The sequence below is a fragment of the Suncus etruscus genome, chromosome 15 (assembly GCF_024139225.1).
Source record: "Suncus etruscus isolate mSunEtr1 chromosome 15, mSunEtr1.pri.cur, whole genome shotgun sequence".
Lineage (NCBI taxonomy): Eukaryota > Metazoa > Chordata > Mammalia > Eulipotyphla > Soricidae > Suncus > Suncus etruscus.
Window position 1 is genome coordinate 84,627,022 of NC_064862.1, and position 14,271 is coordinate 84,641,292.

The 14,271-nt window shown below is 44.6% G+C and overlaps 1 non-coding gene across 1 annotated transcript; it reads left to right on the forward strand.

Annotated features, from left to right (window-relative positions):
- The first annotated feature begins 373 nt into the window (after nucleotides 1–373).
- LOC126031766 (U6 spliceosomal RNA) lies at nucleotides 374–480 on the forward strand. Its single transcript, XR_007503596.1, has one exon. It is a non-coding gene; the product is annotated as a U6 spliceosomal RNA (small nuclear RNA).
- The last annotated feature ends 13,791 nt before the right edge of the window (nucleotides 481–14,271 follow it).

Sequence of the window (14,271 nt, forward strand, 5' to 3'; positions counted from 1 at the left end):
AATCCCCCAGCGTCCCATACTGTCCCCCAAGCCAGGAGCGATTTCTGAGCACAGAGAAAGGAGTAACCCCCGAGAGTCACTGGTGTGACCCAAAAGCCAATATATTAATTTCTGAGTGGGCCAGATGAAGACACAGCAAAGATGGTGTTTCCTTGCATGTGGCTGACTGACATTAAATCCTGACATTCTCTATGATTGTCCTAGCCTGCTAGGAATAATATCTAATCACAGAGTCATAGTAACACCCGAGTCTACGAGTGTGGACCAAAACCACACACCCAAAAATGTGTTGAATGAAACCTGGATGAATAAGCAACAGAGTAACAGTCTATTGTTTTCAGATAATAAATCAGCTTATAGAATAGGGAAGAGAGTGCTCGCTTCGGCAGCACATATACCAAAATTGGAATGATGTAGAGAAGATTAGCATGGATTCTGAGCAAGGATGACACGGAAATTAGTGAAGTGTTCCATATTTTAAAAAAAGAATAGGGAAGATAGATTAATAGGGTGAAAAACAGGAACCTAAAGATGTCCACATTAGGGTTGTCCTGGGCTCAACTGTGGTTAAAATATATAAATCAATGATATATTTCTAGGGGAGCTGGAAATAGCACAGTGGTAGAGTATTTGCCTTGCATGTATGGATCTGGACAGTATATATATATATATATATATATATATATATATATATATATATATATATATATATATATATTCACCCCCACACCAGCCAGAGAAATATCAAGCGGTAGGGTGTCTGCCTTCCATGTGTACAACACCAGACGGATCATGGTTCGATTTCCAGCATCCCATATGGTTCCCCAAGCCTACCAGGAGTGATTTCTGAGTACAGAGCCAGGAGTACCCACTTAGTGCCAAGAGTGTGACCTAGACAACCTCCAAAATAGGAAAAAATATATATTCTAGTATGAAAGCGACATGGGACAGCCTGGGTGGGATTCACCTTGCAAGTGGATGAACCTAGTTCAATTTCTGGCATCACATCTATCCACAAACTACTTCAGGGGTAATATATGAGAATAGAGCTAAGAATAATTCCTGAAAATCAGGGCAATGCTCCCAAAAGAGAAACAAAAAAATTCTCAGTATTTCTAAGAGTTGGTATTTTCCACAGCCATCACATCTGGTTTTCTGAGAACACCAGAATTGGCTAAGAAGCACAAGGCCAGGAGAGACCATTGAGTACAACCACTAAGGCATATCAAAAATGAGGGGAAAAAGGGACTGGAGAGACAACACAGCAGTACAGCATTTGCCTTGCCAACCTAGGACAATTGGTGGTGCAAATCCTGGCATCCCATATGGTCTCGCATACCTGCCAGCAGTGATTTCTGAGCAGAGAGCCAGAAAGACCCTGAACCTGCCATGTCTGACCAAAAACAAAGAAACAAACAAAAATAGACAGAAAAAAATTGGGGGGAATCACTGAAAATGATCCAAAGGCAAAAACAAGATTGTGGACACATAGAACACGAGGGCATCTAGCAGCCCCTGAGAAGAGAACCCCAACATGGGGTTGTGTAATTAGCATGAGAGCATAGAAAGTGGTTGAGGACCCAGAACCACCAATACTAACAGAAAGAGAGAACCAGAAAGAGCGAAGCCAAGAAAGCCCAGCTCTAGAACATTGTGGGCCTTAGCATCAAGAGCTGTAAACTGAAGCAGGAGGTCATGCACCCCTATCTATCAGTCCAACACACACTGCTCAGCACCCACATTTCACATGTGCCCAGGACACTACCACACTCCTTCACAGGGTCTGAGTCTTGGGCTTGTCTCACACTCACCTTCAAACACACCTCTCTGCAGCTTGCCAAGGGCTCTTTCTTCCAACCAGGAGATCAGAGCAGGCTTCACGCTGCAGTGTCCTGCCCAAAGGAATGATTCATGGTTAGAGACAGGGAAGGGGACAGCAATCTTCCTCCTCTTGTGAATGATTCTGGGTCCCTAATGAAAGTAACCAAATCAAGCTTTCCTTCTGAATGTTGGTTATCACACAGAAGCGACCAGGTTCAATAAAAGTGTCCAACTTACGGTGGACAACTCTGGGCTCACAAAGGGCCAATGGCAAGCTCTGTAGTTCCCTGAGCTGTTCCTAAAGTGAGCAATGACTGCTATGCCAGAAGTAACTTCAAACACTGCCAGGATGACGAGACTCCATAATGCCTTGAAATTAAGGGCTGGGGCTGTGAAATAATGCAGCGGGTAGGGCTTTTGCCTTGTGATGTGATGAACAGGGTTAGATCCATGGCATCCCATATGGTCCCCCAAGCCATTCAGGAGTGATTTCTGAGCTCAGAGCCAGAAGTAATCCCTGAGCACTGCTGGATGTGACCCCAAGACAATAAATATATAAATAAATACACAAATAAATAAATAACTTTGTAAGGGCTGGAGAGTTAGCACAAAGGTAGAACCTTTTTTTATTTGGTTTTTGGGCCACACCCATTTGATGCTCAGGGGTTACTCCTGGGTATGCGCTCAGAAATCACGCCTGACTTGGGGAAACCATATGGGACACTGGGGGATCAAACCTCGTCCTATGCTAGTGCTTGCAAGCAGACACCTTACCTCTAGTGCGACCTTCCCAGCCCCAAGGTAGAACATTTTTCTTGCATGCAAACAATCCAGCTGAACCCGGTTTTAATTACCGGCGTCCCATATGGTCTCCTGAGCCTTCCATGAGTAATTTCTGACCACAGAGCTAGTAGTAACCGCCGAGTCCCACCAGGTGTGGAACAAAAACCAAAATACATAAACAAATAGATAAATAAATCAATAAATAATAAAAATAGCTTTGTGATACTCAAACTGAAGTTACTTGTTAAAAGAATATCTTGAGGGGCTAGAGAGATGGCATGGAGGTTTGGCCTTTGACTTGCATGCAGAAGGACAGTGGTTTGAATCCCGGCATCCCATAACGTCCCTGGAGCCTGCCGGGGGCAATTTCTGAGCGTAGAGCCAGGAATAATCCCTGAGCACAGCCAAGTGTGACCCCTCCCCCCAAAAAAAAGGATGTCTTGTATCACAAAAGACCCTTCTCCTTTAAATGATTTAAATGAAAGGGACACTGATAGAAATACCTGACAACTAGTTAATCTTTTAATTTATATCAGAATTGACAATCGGGATCTGAGCTGGGAGTAAAAACTTTGAGATGTTTAGATTTAACCTTTTGAAGGTCAGATTGATGGTGCAGCAGTATGGCATTTGCCTTACACACAGCCAACACAGGTTGGACGGTGGCTCGAATTCCAGCCATGAGCCTGCCAGGAGGAACTTCTGAGCGTAGAGCCAGGAGTATCCCTTGAGCACCACTAGGTGTGTCCCAAAATCAAAAAAAAATTTTACTGTTTTGATCCCAGATAAACATTTGGATCAGAGACTCCTCTCTGTCCTCTTTAATTGGAGCATATCTTTCAGAAGGTTTGTAACCCACAATGAAGACCTATAAATATATATAATGGCTTTAGGGTCACACCCAGCATCGCTCAGGAGTTACTCCTGGATCTACACTCAGCAATTGATCCTGGCAGGCTAGGCGGACCATATGAGATGCCGGGATTCGAACCACCATCCTTCTGCATGCAAGCCAAACGCCCTACTCCATTCTATCTCTCCAACCCCTAGGAATATTTTCTTGTAAAATTTATAGATTATACATTATGAAGTGATAAGCTTTTGCTAACAAGAAGGTACAATCTTTGGAACACAGAGAAAACAGATATACTTGGTATCAAACATGAAAGTAACGTTTAAAACATCTCTATAACATTAATAAAGTTGGATTCAGATTCACAATGATTTCTGAACATGGCCCCTTTCTCACCGCCAAATCCATTGAACTCACATTCTTCTGGGATTGCCTTAGTTTCTGAACCAAGCAGATCATGACACTATACTGATAATATGCGATAGAGGCGTGCAGGGTCTTTGGGGACACTCAAGGCTTGATCCCCAAAACAACCAAGTCATGCCAGGATTGATTCCAGAGTGCAGAGCTAGATGAAAGCCTGAGTTCTGTTGGGTATACCCCACAAAGAAACAACAGAAGTAGGGCCTGGGACACAGTATAATTAGGAAACATACTTTGAATATAGGAGCCTCAGGTTGATTGCCTGCATTACACCAGCCAAAGATGACAGGGAGGCACTGATGTCTTGATACCCTAAATAACTCATGAGCAAAATGTAAGTCAAACTTGCTTGCAATCAAGTAGGACTCATTGGGAATTGGGACACTGGTAGAGACCTTCGATCACTAGCACTCCAAGAGATCAGGAATAATGGCAGGAGTAGTTCCTAAGTTCTGAGTACTCCCATGTATGGTCACGATCTTCCCCAAACTTACAAAAATTAAATGACTTGCATTTGGGAGAATTGTAGGATGTACCCGTAGTGTTTCGGGCAGAAATCTAGCCCTAAGATCAAGAATAATTCCTGGAGGCTTATAAGATCAATGTGCAGCCTGGATCAAATCTGGTGCACAGAGGTCAAGGCAAATACCATACACAATGCACTACCTCTTAGCACTGTGGAATGACATTTACAGTTACTGAATTGGACTCCTCTAAGATAGAAAGTCAGACCTGGGAGGTTAAGTCAATGTGGAGGGGCTTGACTTCAGGGAACTGCAAAGTAAGGTCCCCTATTGAATGCAGATACCTGACTGATATTTGATTCTGTCCAAGGGACTGTTTAACAGGTGCACCAAGGAAACTCTTACCTATGACCCGCAAGTGCTGGTAGGTCTCCAGCATCACATCTCTGTAGAGTTTCCGCTGAGAGGTATCCAGGCACAGCCATTCCTCTGGGGAGAAGCTCACAGCCACATCGGGGAAGGTCACCATGTCCTGAGGCAGCACACACAGAAGGGGTCAGGGCCCAAGCTCACCCAAGTTCTAGGATTAGAGAAGGAACCTCCTGGTCCCTAAAGAGACTCAAGTCCTCTATCTCTATTCTCAGAAGGAACCAGCCTCAAAGTCAATACGTAAATAGACAACTCTAAATAGCCTGGGTGACAGGCTCCAAAAATCCCTATAGTTCAACCAACAGACATTCAAAACAGCCAGGGGTTTCCAGACAGGGTCGATCCAAGGTCAATCTCTGGTTTAGACTTGGGACACCTCATGTCAGGAATAACTCCTCCTTGGTGCAGAGTCAAGAATAAGCTGAGTATCACAAAATGGGATAAAAGTCTAATTAAAAAAAACAGTCTTAGATAGTACAGCACGAAGAAATCATAACTAACTCCCACAGGGAACTGCACTCACAGGAAAGGACCCAGCAACATAGTTTCTAGGATGTCAGAAAATTCTTCACCCAGAGTTTCAACTTAGGAACCTGGGATGTGTGCCAGACTTCCGTGTATGGTCCTAAATGAAGACAGTGAGAAGATAAGTGCCCAGGCATCAGCCGACCATCTGGGAACTTAAGTAAAATGCAAATGAAGAGCTTTGTGCTGAACCTAGGAAACAGCCAGGAGCACTTGCCTTGCACTTGGCTGTCCCAGAGACCCCAGACTCCTCTTATGAACCATCACACAGAGTAGAAAAGACACCTGAGAGCAGAGTCAGGAGAATCCCCTAAAGGCTGTGGTGCCAGAAATAAAGATTAGTAATAAAGCTGAATCCAGATGAGGCAGAAATGATGCCTTAAAGCAGAAATCCGAGTATCAAGGATTTCATAAGCAACATGGTAGGAGTCCATATTACCAGGAGATCAAAGCTGGACCCCAGGACCCCATAGAGTCTGAAACCTGCCAAGGGTGACCTAAGAGCTCTGATTCAGAGACCAGGCTTGTGCACCATTAGATGTGGCCCTCAAACCAAACAAAGCAGACTTGGACAAAAGAGGCCTCAAATATAGTGTGTAGCACCTTGACCAGAAGTCAAACACTGACAGTGAGGTGCTAAGCACTCCTGTCCTCCCACACTGTCCTTCTCTAAGCTCATAATCTGCCCCTACCTGGGAACAGGATTTCAAACGGTGCAGTTCCATCTTCACTTGTCTATATTAGTCATAAAGAGCAGCAGCAAAGCCGTTGTCACATATCTCTGTAAGACGACATTGCTGTGAGCACCAGAGAGAAGCCCTGAATTGAAGTGCCTACATTAGGGCCAGAAATGCCTGATGGGCCGCAACTCTGGGCACTGGCAAGACCCACATGAACAAACAAAGATAAAAACTCCTTTCTTGGAATCGGAGCGATAGCACAAGGGGAAGGCATTTGACTTGCATGCGGTCAACCCACGAAGGACCCAGGTTCAATCCCTGACATCCAAAAGGGTTCCCTGAGGGCTGCCAGGAATGATTTCTGAGAGCAGAGCCAGGGCTAACTCCTGTGTGCAGCAGGGTGTGACCCCAAACAAAACAAAACAAAAAATATCTCCTTTCTGTCCCAGGAAACAGAATGGGGTTGGGATCAGGGTGTGAATAGGACAGGAGTGCTGGCTTTGCTCTACAGGGAGGAACTGCAGCCCAGAGCCCCTGGGAGCCCAGGACAGGGGCAGACTCCAGGGCAGAGGTACAGTAATTCAGTCCCCTTGAAGGCCAGCACCAGAAAAGTCACTTGCACCCAGTCTGGTAGTGCTCTGCTACAAGACTCAGGGTACAAACCCTCTGTGGCTCACCTACCGTATGGTTCCCCCCACTTCTAGGACCAAGCTTCCTGCAGAGTAGGACTAAGCATTGGCTTTGAGGGGGTGTTCCCTTTAGTGCCGAGATAGAAGAAAGTCCTCACCAGTGTCTCAGTGCACCCATGAACTGTTTTATGTTGCTTTTTAATTCCTGTGGATTCCTCAGGATCATCTTGATAGACAGAAGAGACTGAAAAAGAGGTGAGTCAAGCCTGAGGAGGTGCTTATATTGTGGTCAAGGTGTATTAAATACACCCCACAATGAACTTGATACTGAAGCATGTGATTCAGGTAGAATGCGGGCTTGAACAATTGAATGCAAGTAATTTTAGATATGACAGTGAGAGGGGCCAGAGAGATGGCATGGAGTAGAGCATTTGACTTGCATGCAGAAGGACAGTGATTTGAATCTCGGCATCCCACATGGTCCCCCAAGCCTGCCAGGAGCGATTTGTGAGCATAGAGCTAAGAGTAACCCCTGAGCGCTGCCAGGTGTGACCTATAAACATCCTCCCCCCCCCCAAGAAAAAGAAATGACAGTAAGGCTGGAGAGAGACCACAGTGCTGAACGTTTCTCTTCCACTAATTCAGTGAATAAGTTCAAAAGTGTAACCCTATCTCTCAGCTGAACAAAAAGTACCATTGAAAACAAACAAAATACACATTCTCATTTGAGGTTTGACTATAGCTCAGTTTGGGGACTATGAGTATATAAATTAAGGCCACAAAACAGAAAGGAAACAACCATATGTAAATTTTAATATCTCAGTAAAGTCAGAGCTGTAGGACAGCAAGGAGGGTCCAATTAGGAATTAACCCCAGACCTCCAAAATGGGCCCAACACCAGAGGAACCCTTGAATGTTGCAGGTATCCCTCCAAAACAAAAACAAGTCTCACTCTAGGCATGTTCTTCCCAAATATCAATGAACTTACTTTATTTTTTCAGTTTTTCTCTACTAGGGGGTCCCACCTGCCAGTGCTCTGGTTTACTCTGCCTTTGTGCTCCCTGATCATAATTGGTGTGACTTGGGGTCCATGTACAGTGCTGAATGAGAACCATGTTTCCATCTCCAAACACGGTAAGAAGAGACCTTCCCACTGGAATACACATCCAATTCACAATGAGCCAGCTGAAACACTTGGCCTATTATTATAGCAATCAAAATCACTGTATCTCTTCCCTCCCTAAATCATTTCCCACACTAATCACAGAATTTCTTAGCTCTGAGAAATAATATAAGACCTTTCAAGTACACAAATCATTGAACTGATTTTTGAACTCATGAGTCTAAAGGGCGACTTCTCGTGATAGGCTCTGAATACTCCCGCCAGTGCAGAGAACATCAATGTGGTAAAAGAGCTGGCTTAAAGGGCCCTATTGTAGAAGTCCAGTGGGTTTCCACCACTGAGCTATCCTGCAACTGAATAAAACTATTGATTTGGAATTTGCAGATCTTATCAAGTCACTCCTCTTTGGAGATCTCTTTCCAAAAGAAATTTGTAGGAAGGTGGAATTCCGAACTGCTGGTCTGCATACTAAAACCAACCCAAGCATGCAATGTAAGAATTTGTTGATAGGCTAGAAAAATGCAAAATGGGGAGGGCTTTGCTTTCCATGCAGCTGGTCCAGGTTGGGTCTCTGATATCTTTTAAGTCCCCTTTCTGAGCACAGAGCAAGGAGTAACCCCTTAGCACTGCCAGGATTGATTAAAAAACCACAATAAATTTAACTGAGTGCAAGGCTGAAGAGATAGCACTGCAGTAGGGCATTTGCCTTGCTGACCTGGGATTGGCCTGGCTTTACTTTCCAGATTCCTGTATAGTTCCTCGAGACTGCCAGAAGTGATTTCCAAGCACAGAGCCATGAAAAGCAAAACAAACAAACAAACAAAAAAAAAACTGAATAGAAACTGGTCAAAGAGACACTTTTATAATGATAGTATTGGCTCACTGATCACCAATTTTTAAAAGTACTAAAAAAATTTGAGTGGGTCAAGAAAAGAAACGACAGAGAAGGTATTTTGAATATGCTGATCTGACATCAATGACCTGTCATTCTGTGACTCCCATAGCAGGCGAGGAATAATTTCTGAGCACAGAGCCAGGAGTAGCACCTGAGACTGCAGTTGTGGCCAAAAACCAAACACACAAAAAATGAGTTGATTGAAACCTGGTTGAATAGGCCACGAAGTGACTATATATTGGTTGTTGTTTTCAGATTCTAACTCAGCCTAAAGAATAGGGAAATCATGGGGCTGGAGCAGTGGTGCTAGTAATAAGGCGTCTGCCTTGTAAGTGCTAAACTAAAATGGACCACGGTTCAATTACCCAGCGTCACTCCCCAGCAAGGAGCAATTTCTTTCCTTTTTATTTTGGTTTCTCAGTTACACATGGCTGCTTTCAGTGGTTACTCCTGGCTCTAAGCTCAGAAATCGCTCCAGGCAGCTCCGGGGAACATATGGGATGCTGGGATTCGAAGCACTGTCCTTCTGCATGCAAGGCAAATGCCTTACCTTCATGCTAACTCTCCGGCCTCCAGGAACAATTTCTAAGCACAAAGCCAGGAGTAACCCCTGAGTGTCATTGGGTGTAGTCTAAAAACAAACAAAATAAAAAGAATAGGGAAAACAGATTAAGAGAATCAAAATGAAGAATATAAGAATATCCACATTAGGGTTCTGCTGAGCTAACTCTTCTGCAATTTAAACATACAAATCAAAAATATATTTCCATGTGCAAAGTGACACTGTGACAGCACAGTGGTGGGGCATTTGCCTTGCATGCTGACAATACAAGAAGGACCCAGTTCCATTGCTAGAATTGAATATAGTTCCCCAAGCCTGCCATGAGTGATTTCTGAATGCAAGTAACCCCTGAGTGATCCTGAGAGTGACCCAAGAAACAAACAAAAATTTCTAGTAGGACTGAGATTTATGACAGCTTGGGAGGGATTGACCTTGCAAGTGGCTGAACCGATTTCAATTTCTGGCATCACACATACTACCCACAGCACTGCCAGGAGTACTACCTGAGAATAAAGATAAGAGTAATCCATAACAATCACTGGGTTACGCACTAAAGAAAAAATGTTTTTCTTAGTATTCCAAAGAAGTGGCATTTACATTGAAGGAGTGTACCCAGGTTCAATCACAGCTATCACATACTGTTCTCTGCGTGCACCAGAATTGGTTGAGAAGCACAGGACCAGGAGCGACCAAGAACACCCAGCAAGGCCATCTCAAGACATGAGAGGAAAAAATACTTGGGGAATCGCTGAAAATAATCTAATGGCAAAGACAACTGTGTGGAAACAGAACAGAGAGGCGTCCAATTGCCACTGAGAAAGGAATCTCAACATGCGGTTGTAGAGCTTAGTCTGAGAACATAGAGGATGGATGAAAGTCAGAACCACAGGATCGGTTATAAATATGGACAGACAGGAGAGCAGAAAGAGCAAAGTCAAGAAAGTCAAGCTCCAGTCATTATGGGCCTTAGTATCAAGAGCTGAGAACATTAGCAAGAGAGGTCCCGCATGGCAGATCCAGGACTCCATTACACACTGCTCAGTCAGGACACTACCACACTCCTCCACAGGATCTGACTCTGGGCCTTGTTTGACAATTACCTCCACACATGCCTCTCTGCAAACTGCCAAGGATTCCTTGTTGTTCCAACCAGGAGATCAGCAGAGGCTTCACACTGCATTGTCCTGTCCAGAGGAATGATTCATGTTTAGAGACATTCATGGTTGATTCCAGACTGTGCGGAGCCAGATGGAAGTCTAAATTGTGCTGGGTGTACCCCAAAAGAAACCATCAAATTACACAGCACAACCTGGAACAAGTATCATTAGAAAACGTCCTTTGTGAACAGGAGCCTCAGGTTTCATCCCACACATTACATCAGCCAAAGAAGATCAGGAGGCATGAATGCCATGTGGGCCGAAACAACTGATGGACAACACTTAAGTCAAACTTGCTCTTATAAATGTTGGACTTTCTAGGCGTTGGCACAGTAGCACCGAGCAGCAGATCCAGGTGTGATCATTAGCAACCCAAGTGATCACTGAATAATGCCAGAAGTAATCCCTAAACTCAGTGGCTTTACTAAGCTCTTGAGTACTCCCACGTGTGGTCAAGAGCTTCCCCAATCTTACAAAAAATTAAATGGGGGTGGGGAGAGGAGTGATAGACCAGAGTGAGGGTGTTTGCCTTGCAAGTGGCTGACCCAGATTTGATTCCCAACATACACATGGTCTCTTGACCCTGCCAGGAGCAATTTCTGAGCACAGAGTCAGGAGTGACCCATGAGTGCCTAAAAACCTAAATAAATATTAATGAAATTAACATTAAATTAAATGGATTGCATTGGAGAGAATTGTGGCACAGTGGTCAAGGTTGACTCATAGTTCTGAGCTCTCGGATAATCCCTGAAAATTCATAAGATCAATGTGCAGCCTGGATCAAACCTGGCTCACAGAGGTCAAAGTAAATGCTCCAAACAATCTTTTATCTCTCAGGAGTATAAAATTACATAATTAGGGGACAGAGTTGTCCTAATAGTATGGAATTTGCCTTACACGTTGCTGACCCAGGTTGGACTACAATTTGATCCCCTGGTATCTCATATGGACCCCCAAGTTAGGAGAGATTTTTCAGAGCATAGCCAATTGTAACCCCTGGCGTCATCAGAACGGGTGTGGGCCAAAATCAAAAAATAAAGATAGGGCCCGGAGAGATAGCACAGCGGCGTTTGCCTTGCAAGCAGCCGATTCAGGACCAAAGTTGGTTGGTTCGAATCCCGGTGTCCCATAGGGTCCCCCGTGCCTGCCAGGAGCTGTTTCTGAGCAGACAGCCAGGAGTAACCCCTGAGCACCGCCGGGTGTGGCCCAAAAAACAAAAAACAAAAAAAATAAATAAATAAAGATAAAATGACATAATAAGACTCCTCTAAGATATAAAATCAGAATTGGGAGGGTAAGACAATGGGAGGGCCTCCACTTTGGGTAACTACAATGTCTAGTCTCCTATAGAACCCAGATCCCTGACTGTTATGTGATTTCCCCCAAAGGGTCTGTTCTTCAACAGGTGCCCCGGGCAGCTCTTATCTATGACCAGCAGGTGCTGTAGCTCTTCAGCATCAGTTATCTATAGAATTTCCTCTGAGAGCTGTCCAGGTACATCTGGGGAGAAGCTCACGGCCACATCAGGGAAGGTCACTATGTCCTGAGCCTGTACACAGGATGGTAAAGCCTCAGGCACACACAGTCCCTGAATGTAAGGAACTCCCAGTATCCTAAGGGGAAGAAGTTCCTCTGCTCTCTCCACTGAGGAAAAACCAGTCTCAAAATCAATATGTCAATAGGCACTTCTGATGACAGGTTCCAGAAATCCCTGAGCATCAGCCAACTTAAAGTGCGGACACTCCTCAAGTAGGTTCTTGGAAATAGTGGTATGCACACAAACACACCTGGGCCAATGTCCAGTATCACTAGGTCCACTGAATATTGCCAAGAGTAACTCTCCTGCATAGAGCAGAAGGTACTCTGGGTTTTTTGCAAAATGCTACACACACACACACCAGTGTAAATCTACTCCTAAAGGCCCTCTCTTCTCTTGGTAGTAGGGAAAGAAGTAAAATTCAGTGGTCAGTTTGTGAGTCAAGCCTGTGCTTTTCCAAATCAGCATGTGGTCACATCTAAGAAAGTCACTTCTTGAGCAGATAAAAGTGATCTGACTCCCAATCTCTTTGACTTTTCAAATGATCCTTTGCTTACATTCCCCTACTAGATCCACAAGCCATGGAACTGCAGGCTTTGAAAGTGCAACTTGTTTCTGAAAAGAAATGTATGAGCAGGGAAGAGGGGGGACTCATCAGAGTGAGAACAAAATATCTGACCTGCATGGAATGATCAACAGGGGTCGAGAAACAGAGCCAGGGGGTTCAGACAAGGCCAATGCAGGATCAATCCCTGGTATATACTTAGGTTTCCTCACGTTACCAGGAGTAGAGTAAATCCTTGGTGTAGAGCCCAGATGAAGCCCAGAGTATAGCCAACATGGAAGAAAAAATCTATACAAAAGAAGCTGAAGTAGTACAGCAGAAAGAAATCAAAACTAAAACACAAAGGGAAGTGCACATGCAGGAAATGACCTAGCTATAGAGTTTCCAGTAAGGCAAAAATTCTTCACCCAGATTTTAGAAAATTAAGCAACCTGGGGAGCATATTAGACGCCCATTGAGGGTCCTGAGTGAAAAGAGAGAGAAGACAAGTACAATTGTATTGGCCTGCATCGAGGAACTGCAATTAAACAGAAATCGCTGCTGACCTAGGACGCATCACTCTTTGAACGCAGGCATCCCATATGGCCCCCCAAGCCAGGAGCAATTTCTGAGCACATAGCCAAGAGTAACCCCTGAGTGTCACCGAGTATTCTCAAAAAACAAACAGAGAACTTTGTGCTAAACCTACAGAACAGCCAGAAGGGCACTTTCTTTGTATTTGGCTGGCCCAGAGAAAACCTTGCACACCCCATATGATTCATTCTGCAGATTACGAGGGACAGAGCCTAGAAACCCCCTATTGGCTCTGGAGACAGTAGTAAAAATCAGTAATATAACTGATCCCTGATAAGGTAGGCATGAAGGTTTAGGGCAAAAATCTTGAGATCAAGGATTTCCTTAGCAACATATTACCAACATGTATTTTATGGACTCCAGAACCCCCATAGGATCTGAGACCTGCAGTGGTGACCCAAGAACACTGTTTCAAGAGCCAAGCCTGAACACAGTGGGGGCCATGAAACCAAACACAGCAAACAAGGACAAAAGTAGCTTTAAATAACAGAGTCCAGCACCCCAGCCAGGGGCCACAGCTTGCCAATGTGGGGGCTGAACACTCCTGTCCCCACACCCTGTCCTTCCTTATGCTCACACTCTGAACCTACCTGGGAACTGGACTTCTGATGGTGCAGATCCATCTTCCCTAGTATGTATTATTCCGGAAGAGCAGCAGAAAGGCAGTTTGCATGAATCCCTGTAGAAAAGACACAGCTGTGAGCACTGCAGAGGAAGAAAACCCCTGCCCTCACAGGAAGAGCCCATAAGGCCAATATTGCCAGTTGGGCTACACCTCTGGGCACCAGCTCAAGCCCAGGTGAACATACACAGACAGAAACTCCTTTCTCTCCTAGAAAACAGAATGGGGTTGGGATCAGGATGTGAAGAGGATAGGAACACTGGTCTTGTTCTACAGGGAGGAACTTCACTCCTGAGTCCCTGGGAGTCTAGGGCAGGGGCTGACTTTGAGGCAGAAGTCCTATCCATTACTGCCCCCTGCAAACAGGCAGTAAAATGGTCACTTGCACTGAGCCTGGAAGTGCCTCTGCCAGGGGTATTCAGGGCTTGCTGCCCACCTGCCACAGGGTTTCCCCACACACACTGCTAGCACAGATATTTATGCAATGTAGACTAATCACTGGCTTTGTGGAATTAAAGGAAGTAAGAAATTTAATTAATTCATTAATTAATTATCAGTCTTTCATAAGACCCATCTGCAACACGATTTCTTCTAGGAATAGTATGGTTTCAGAGGTGAAGATCAGACCTT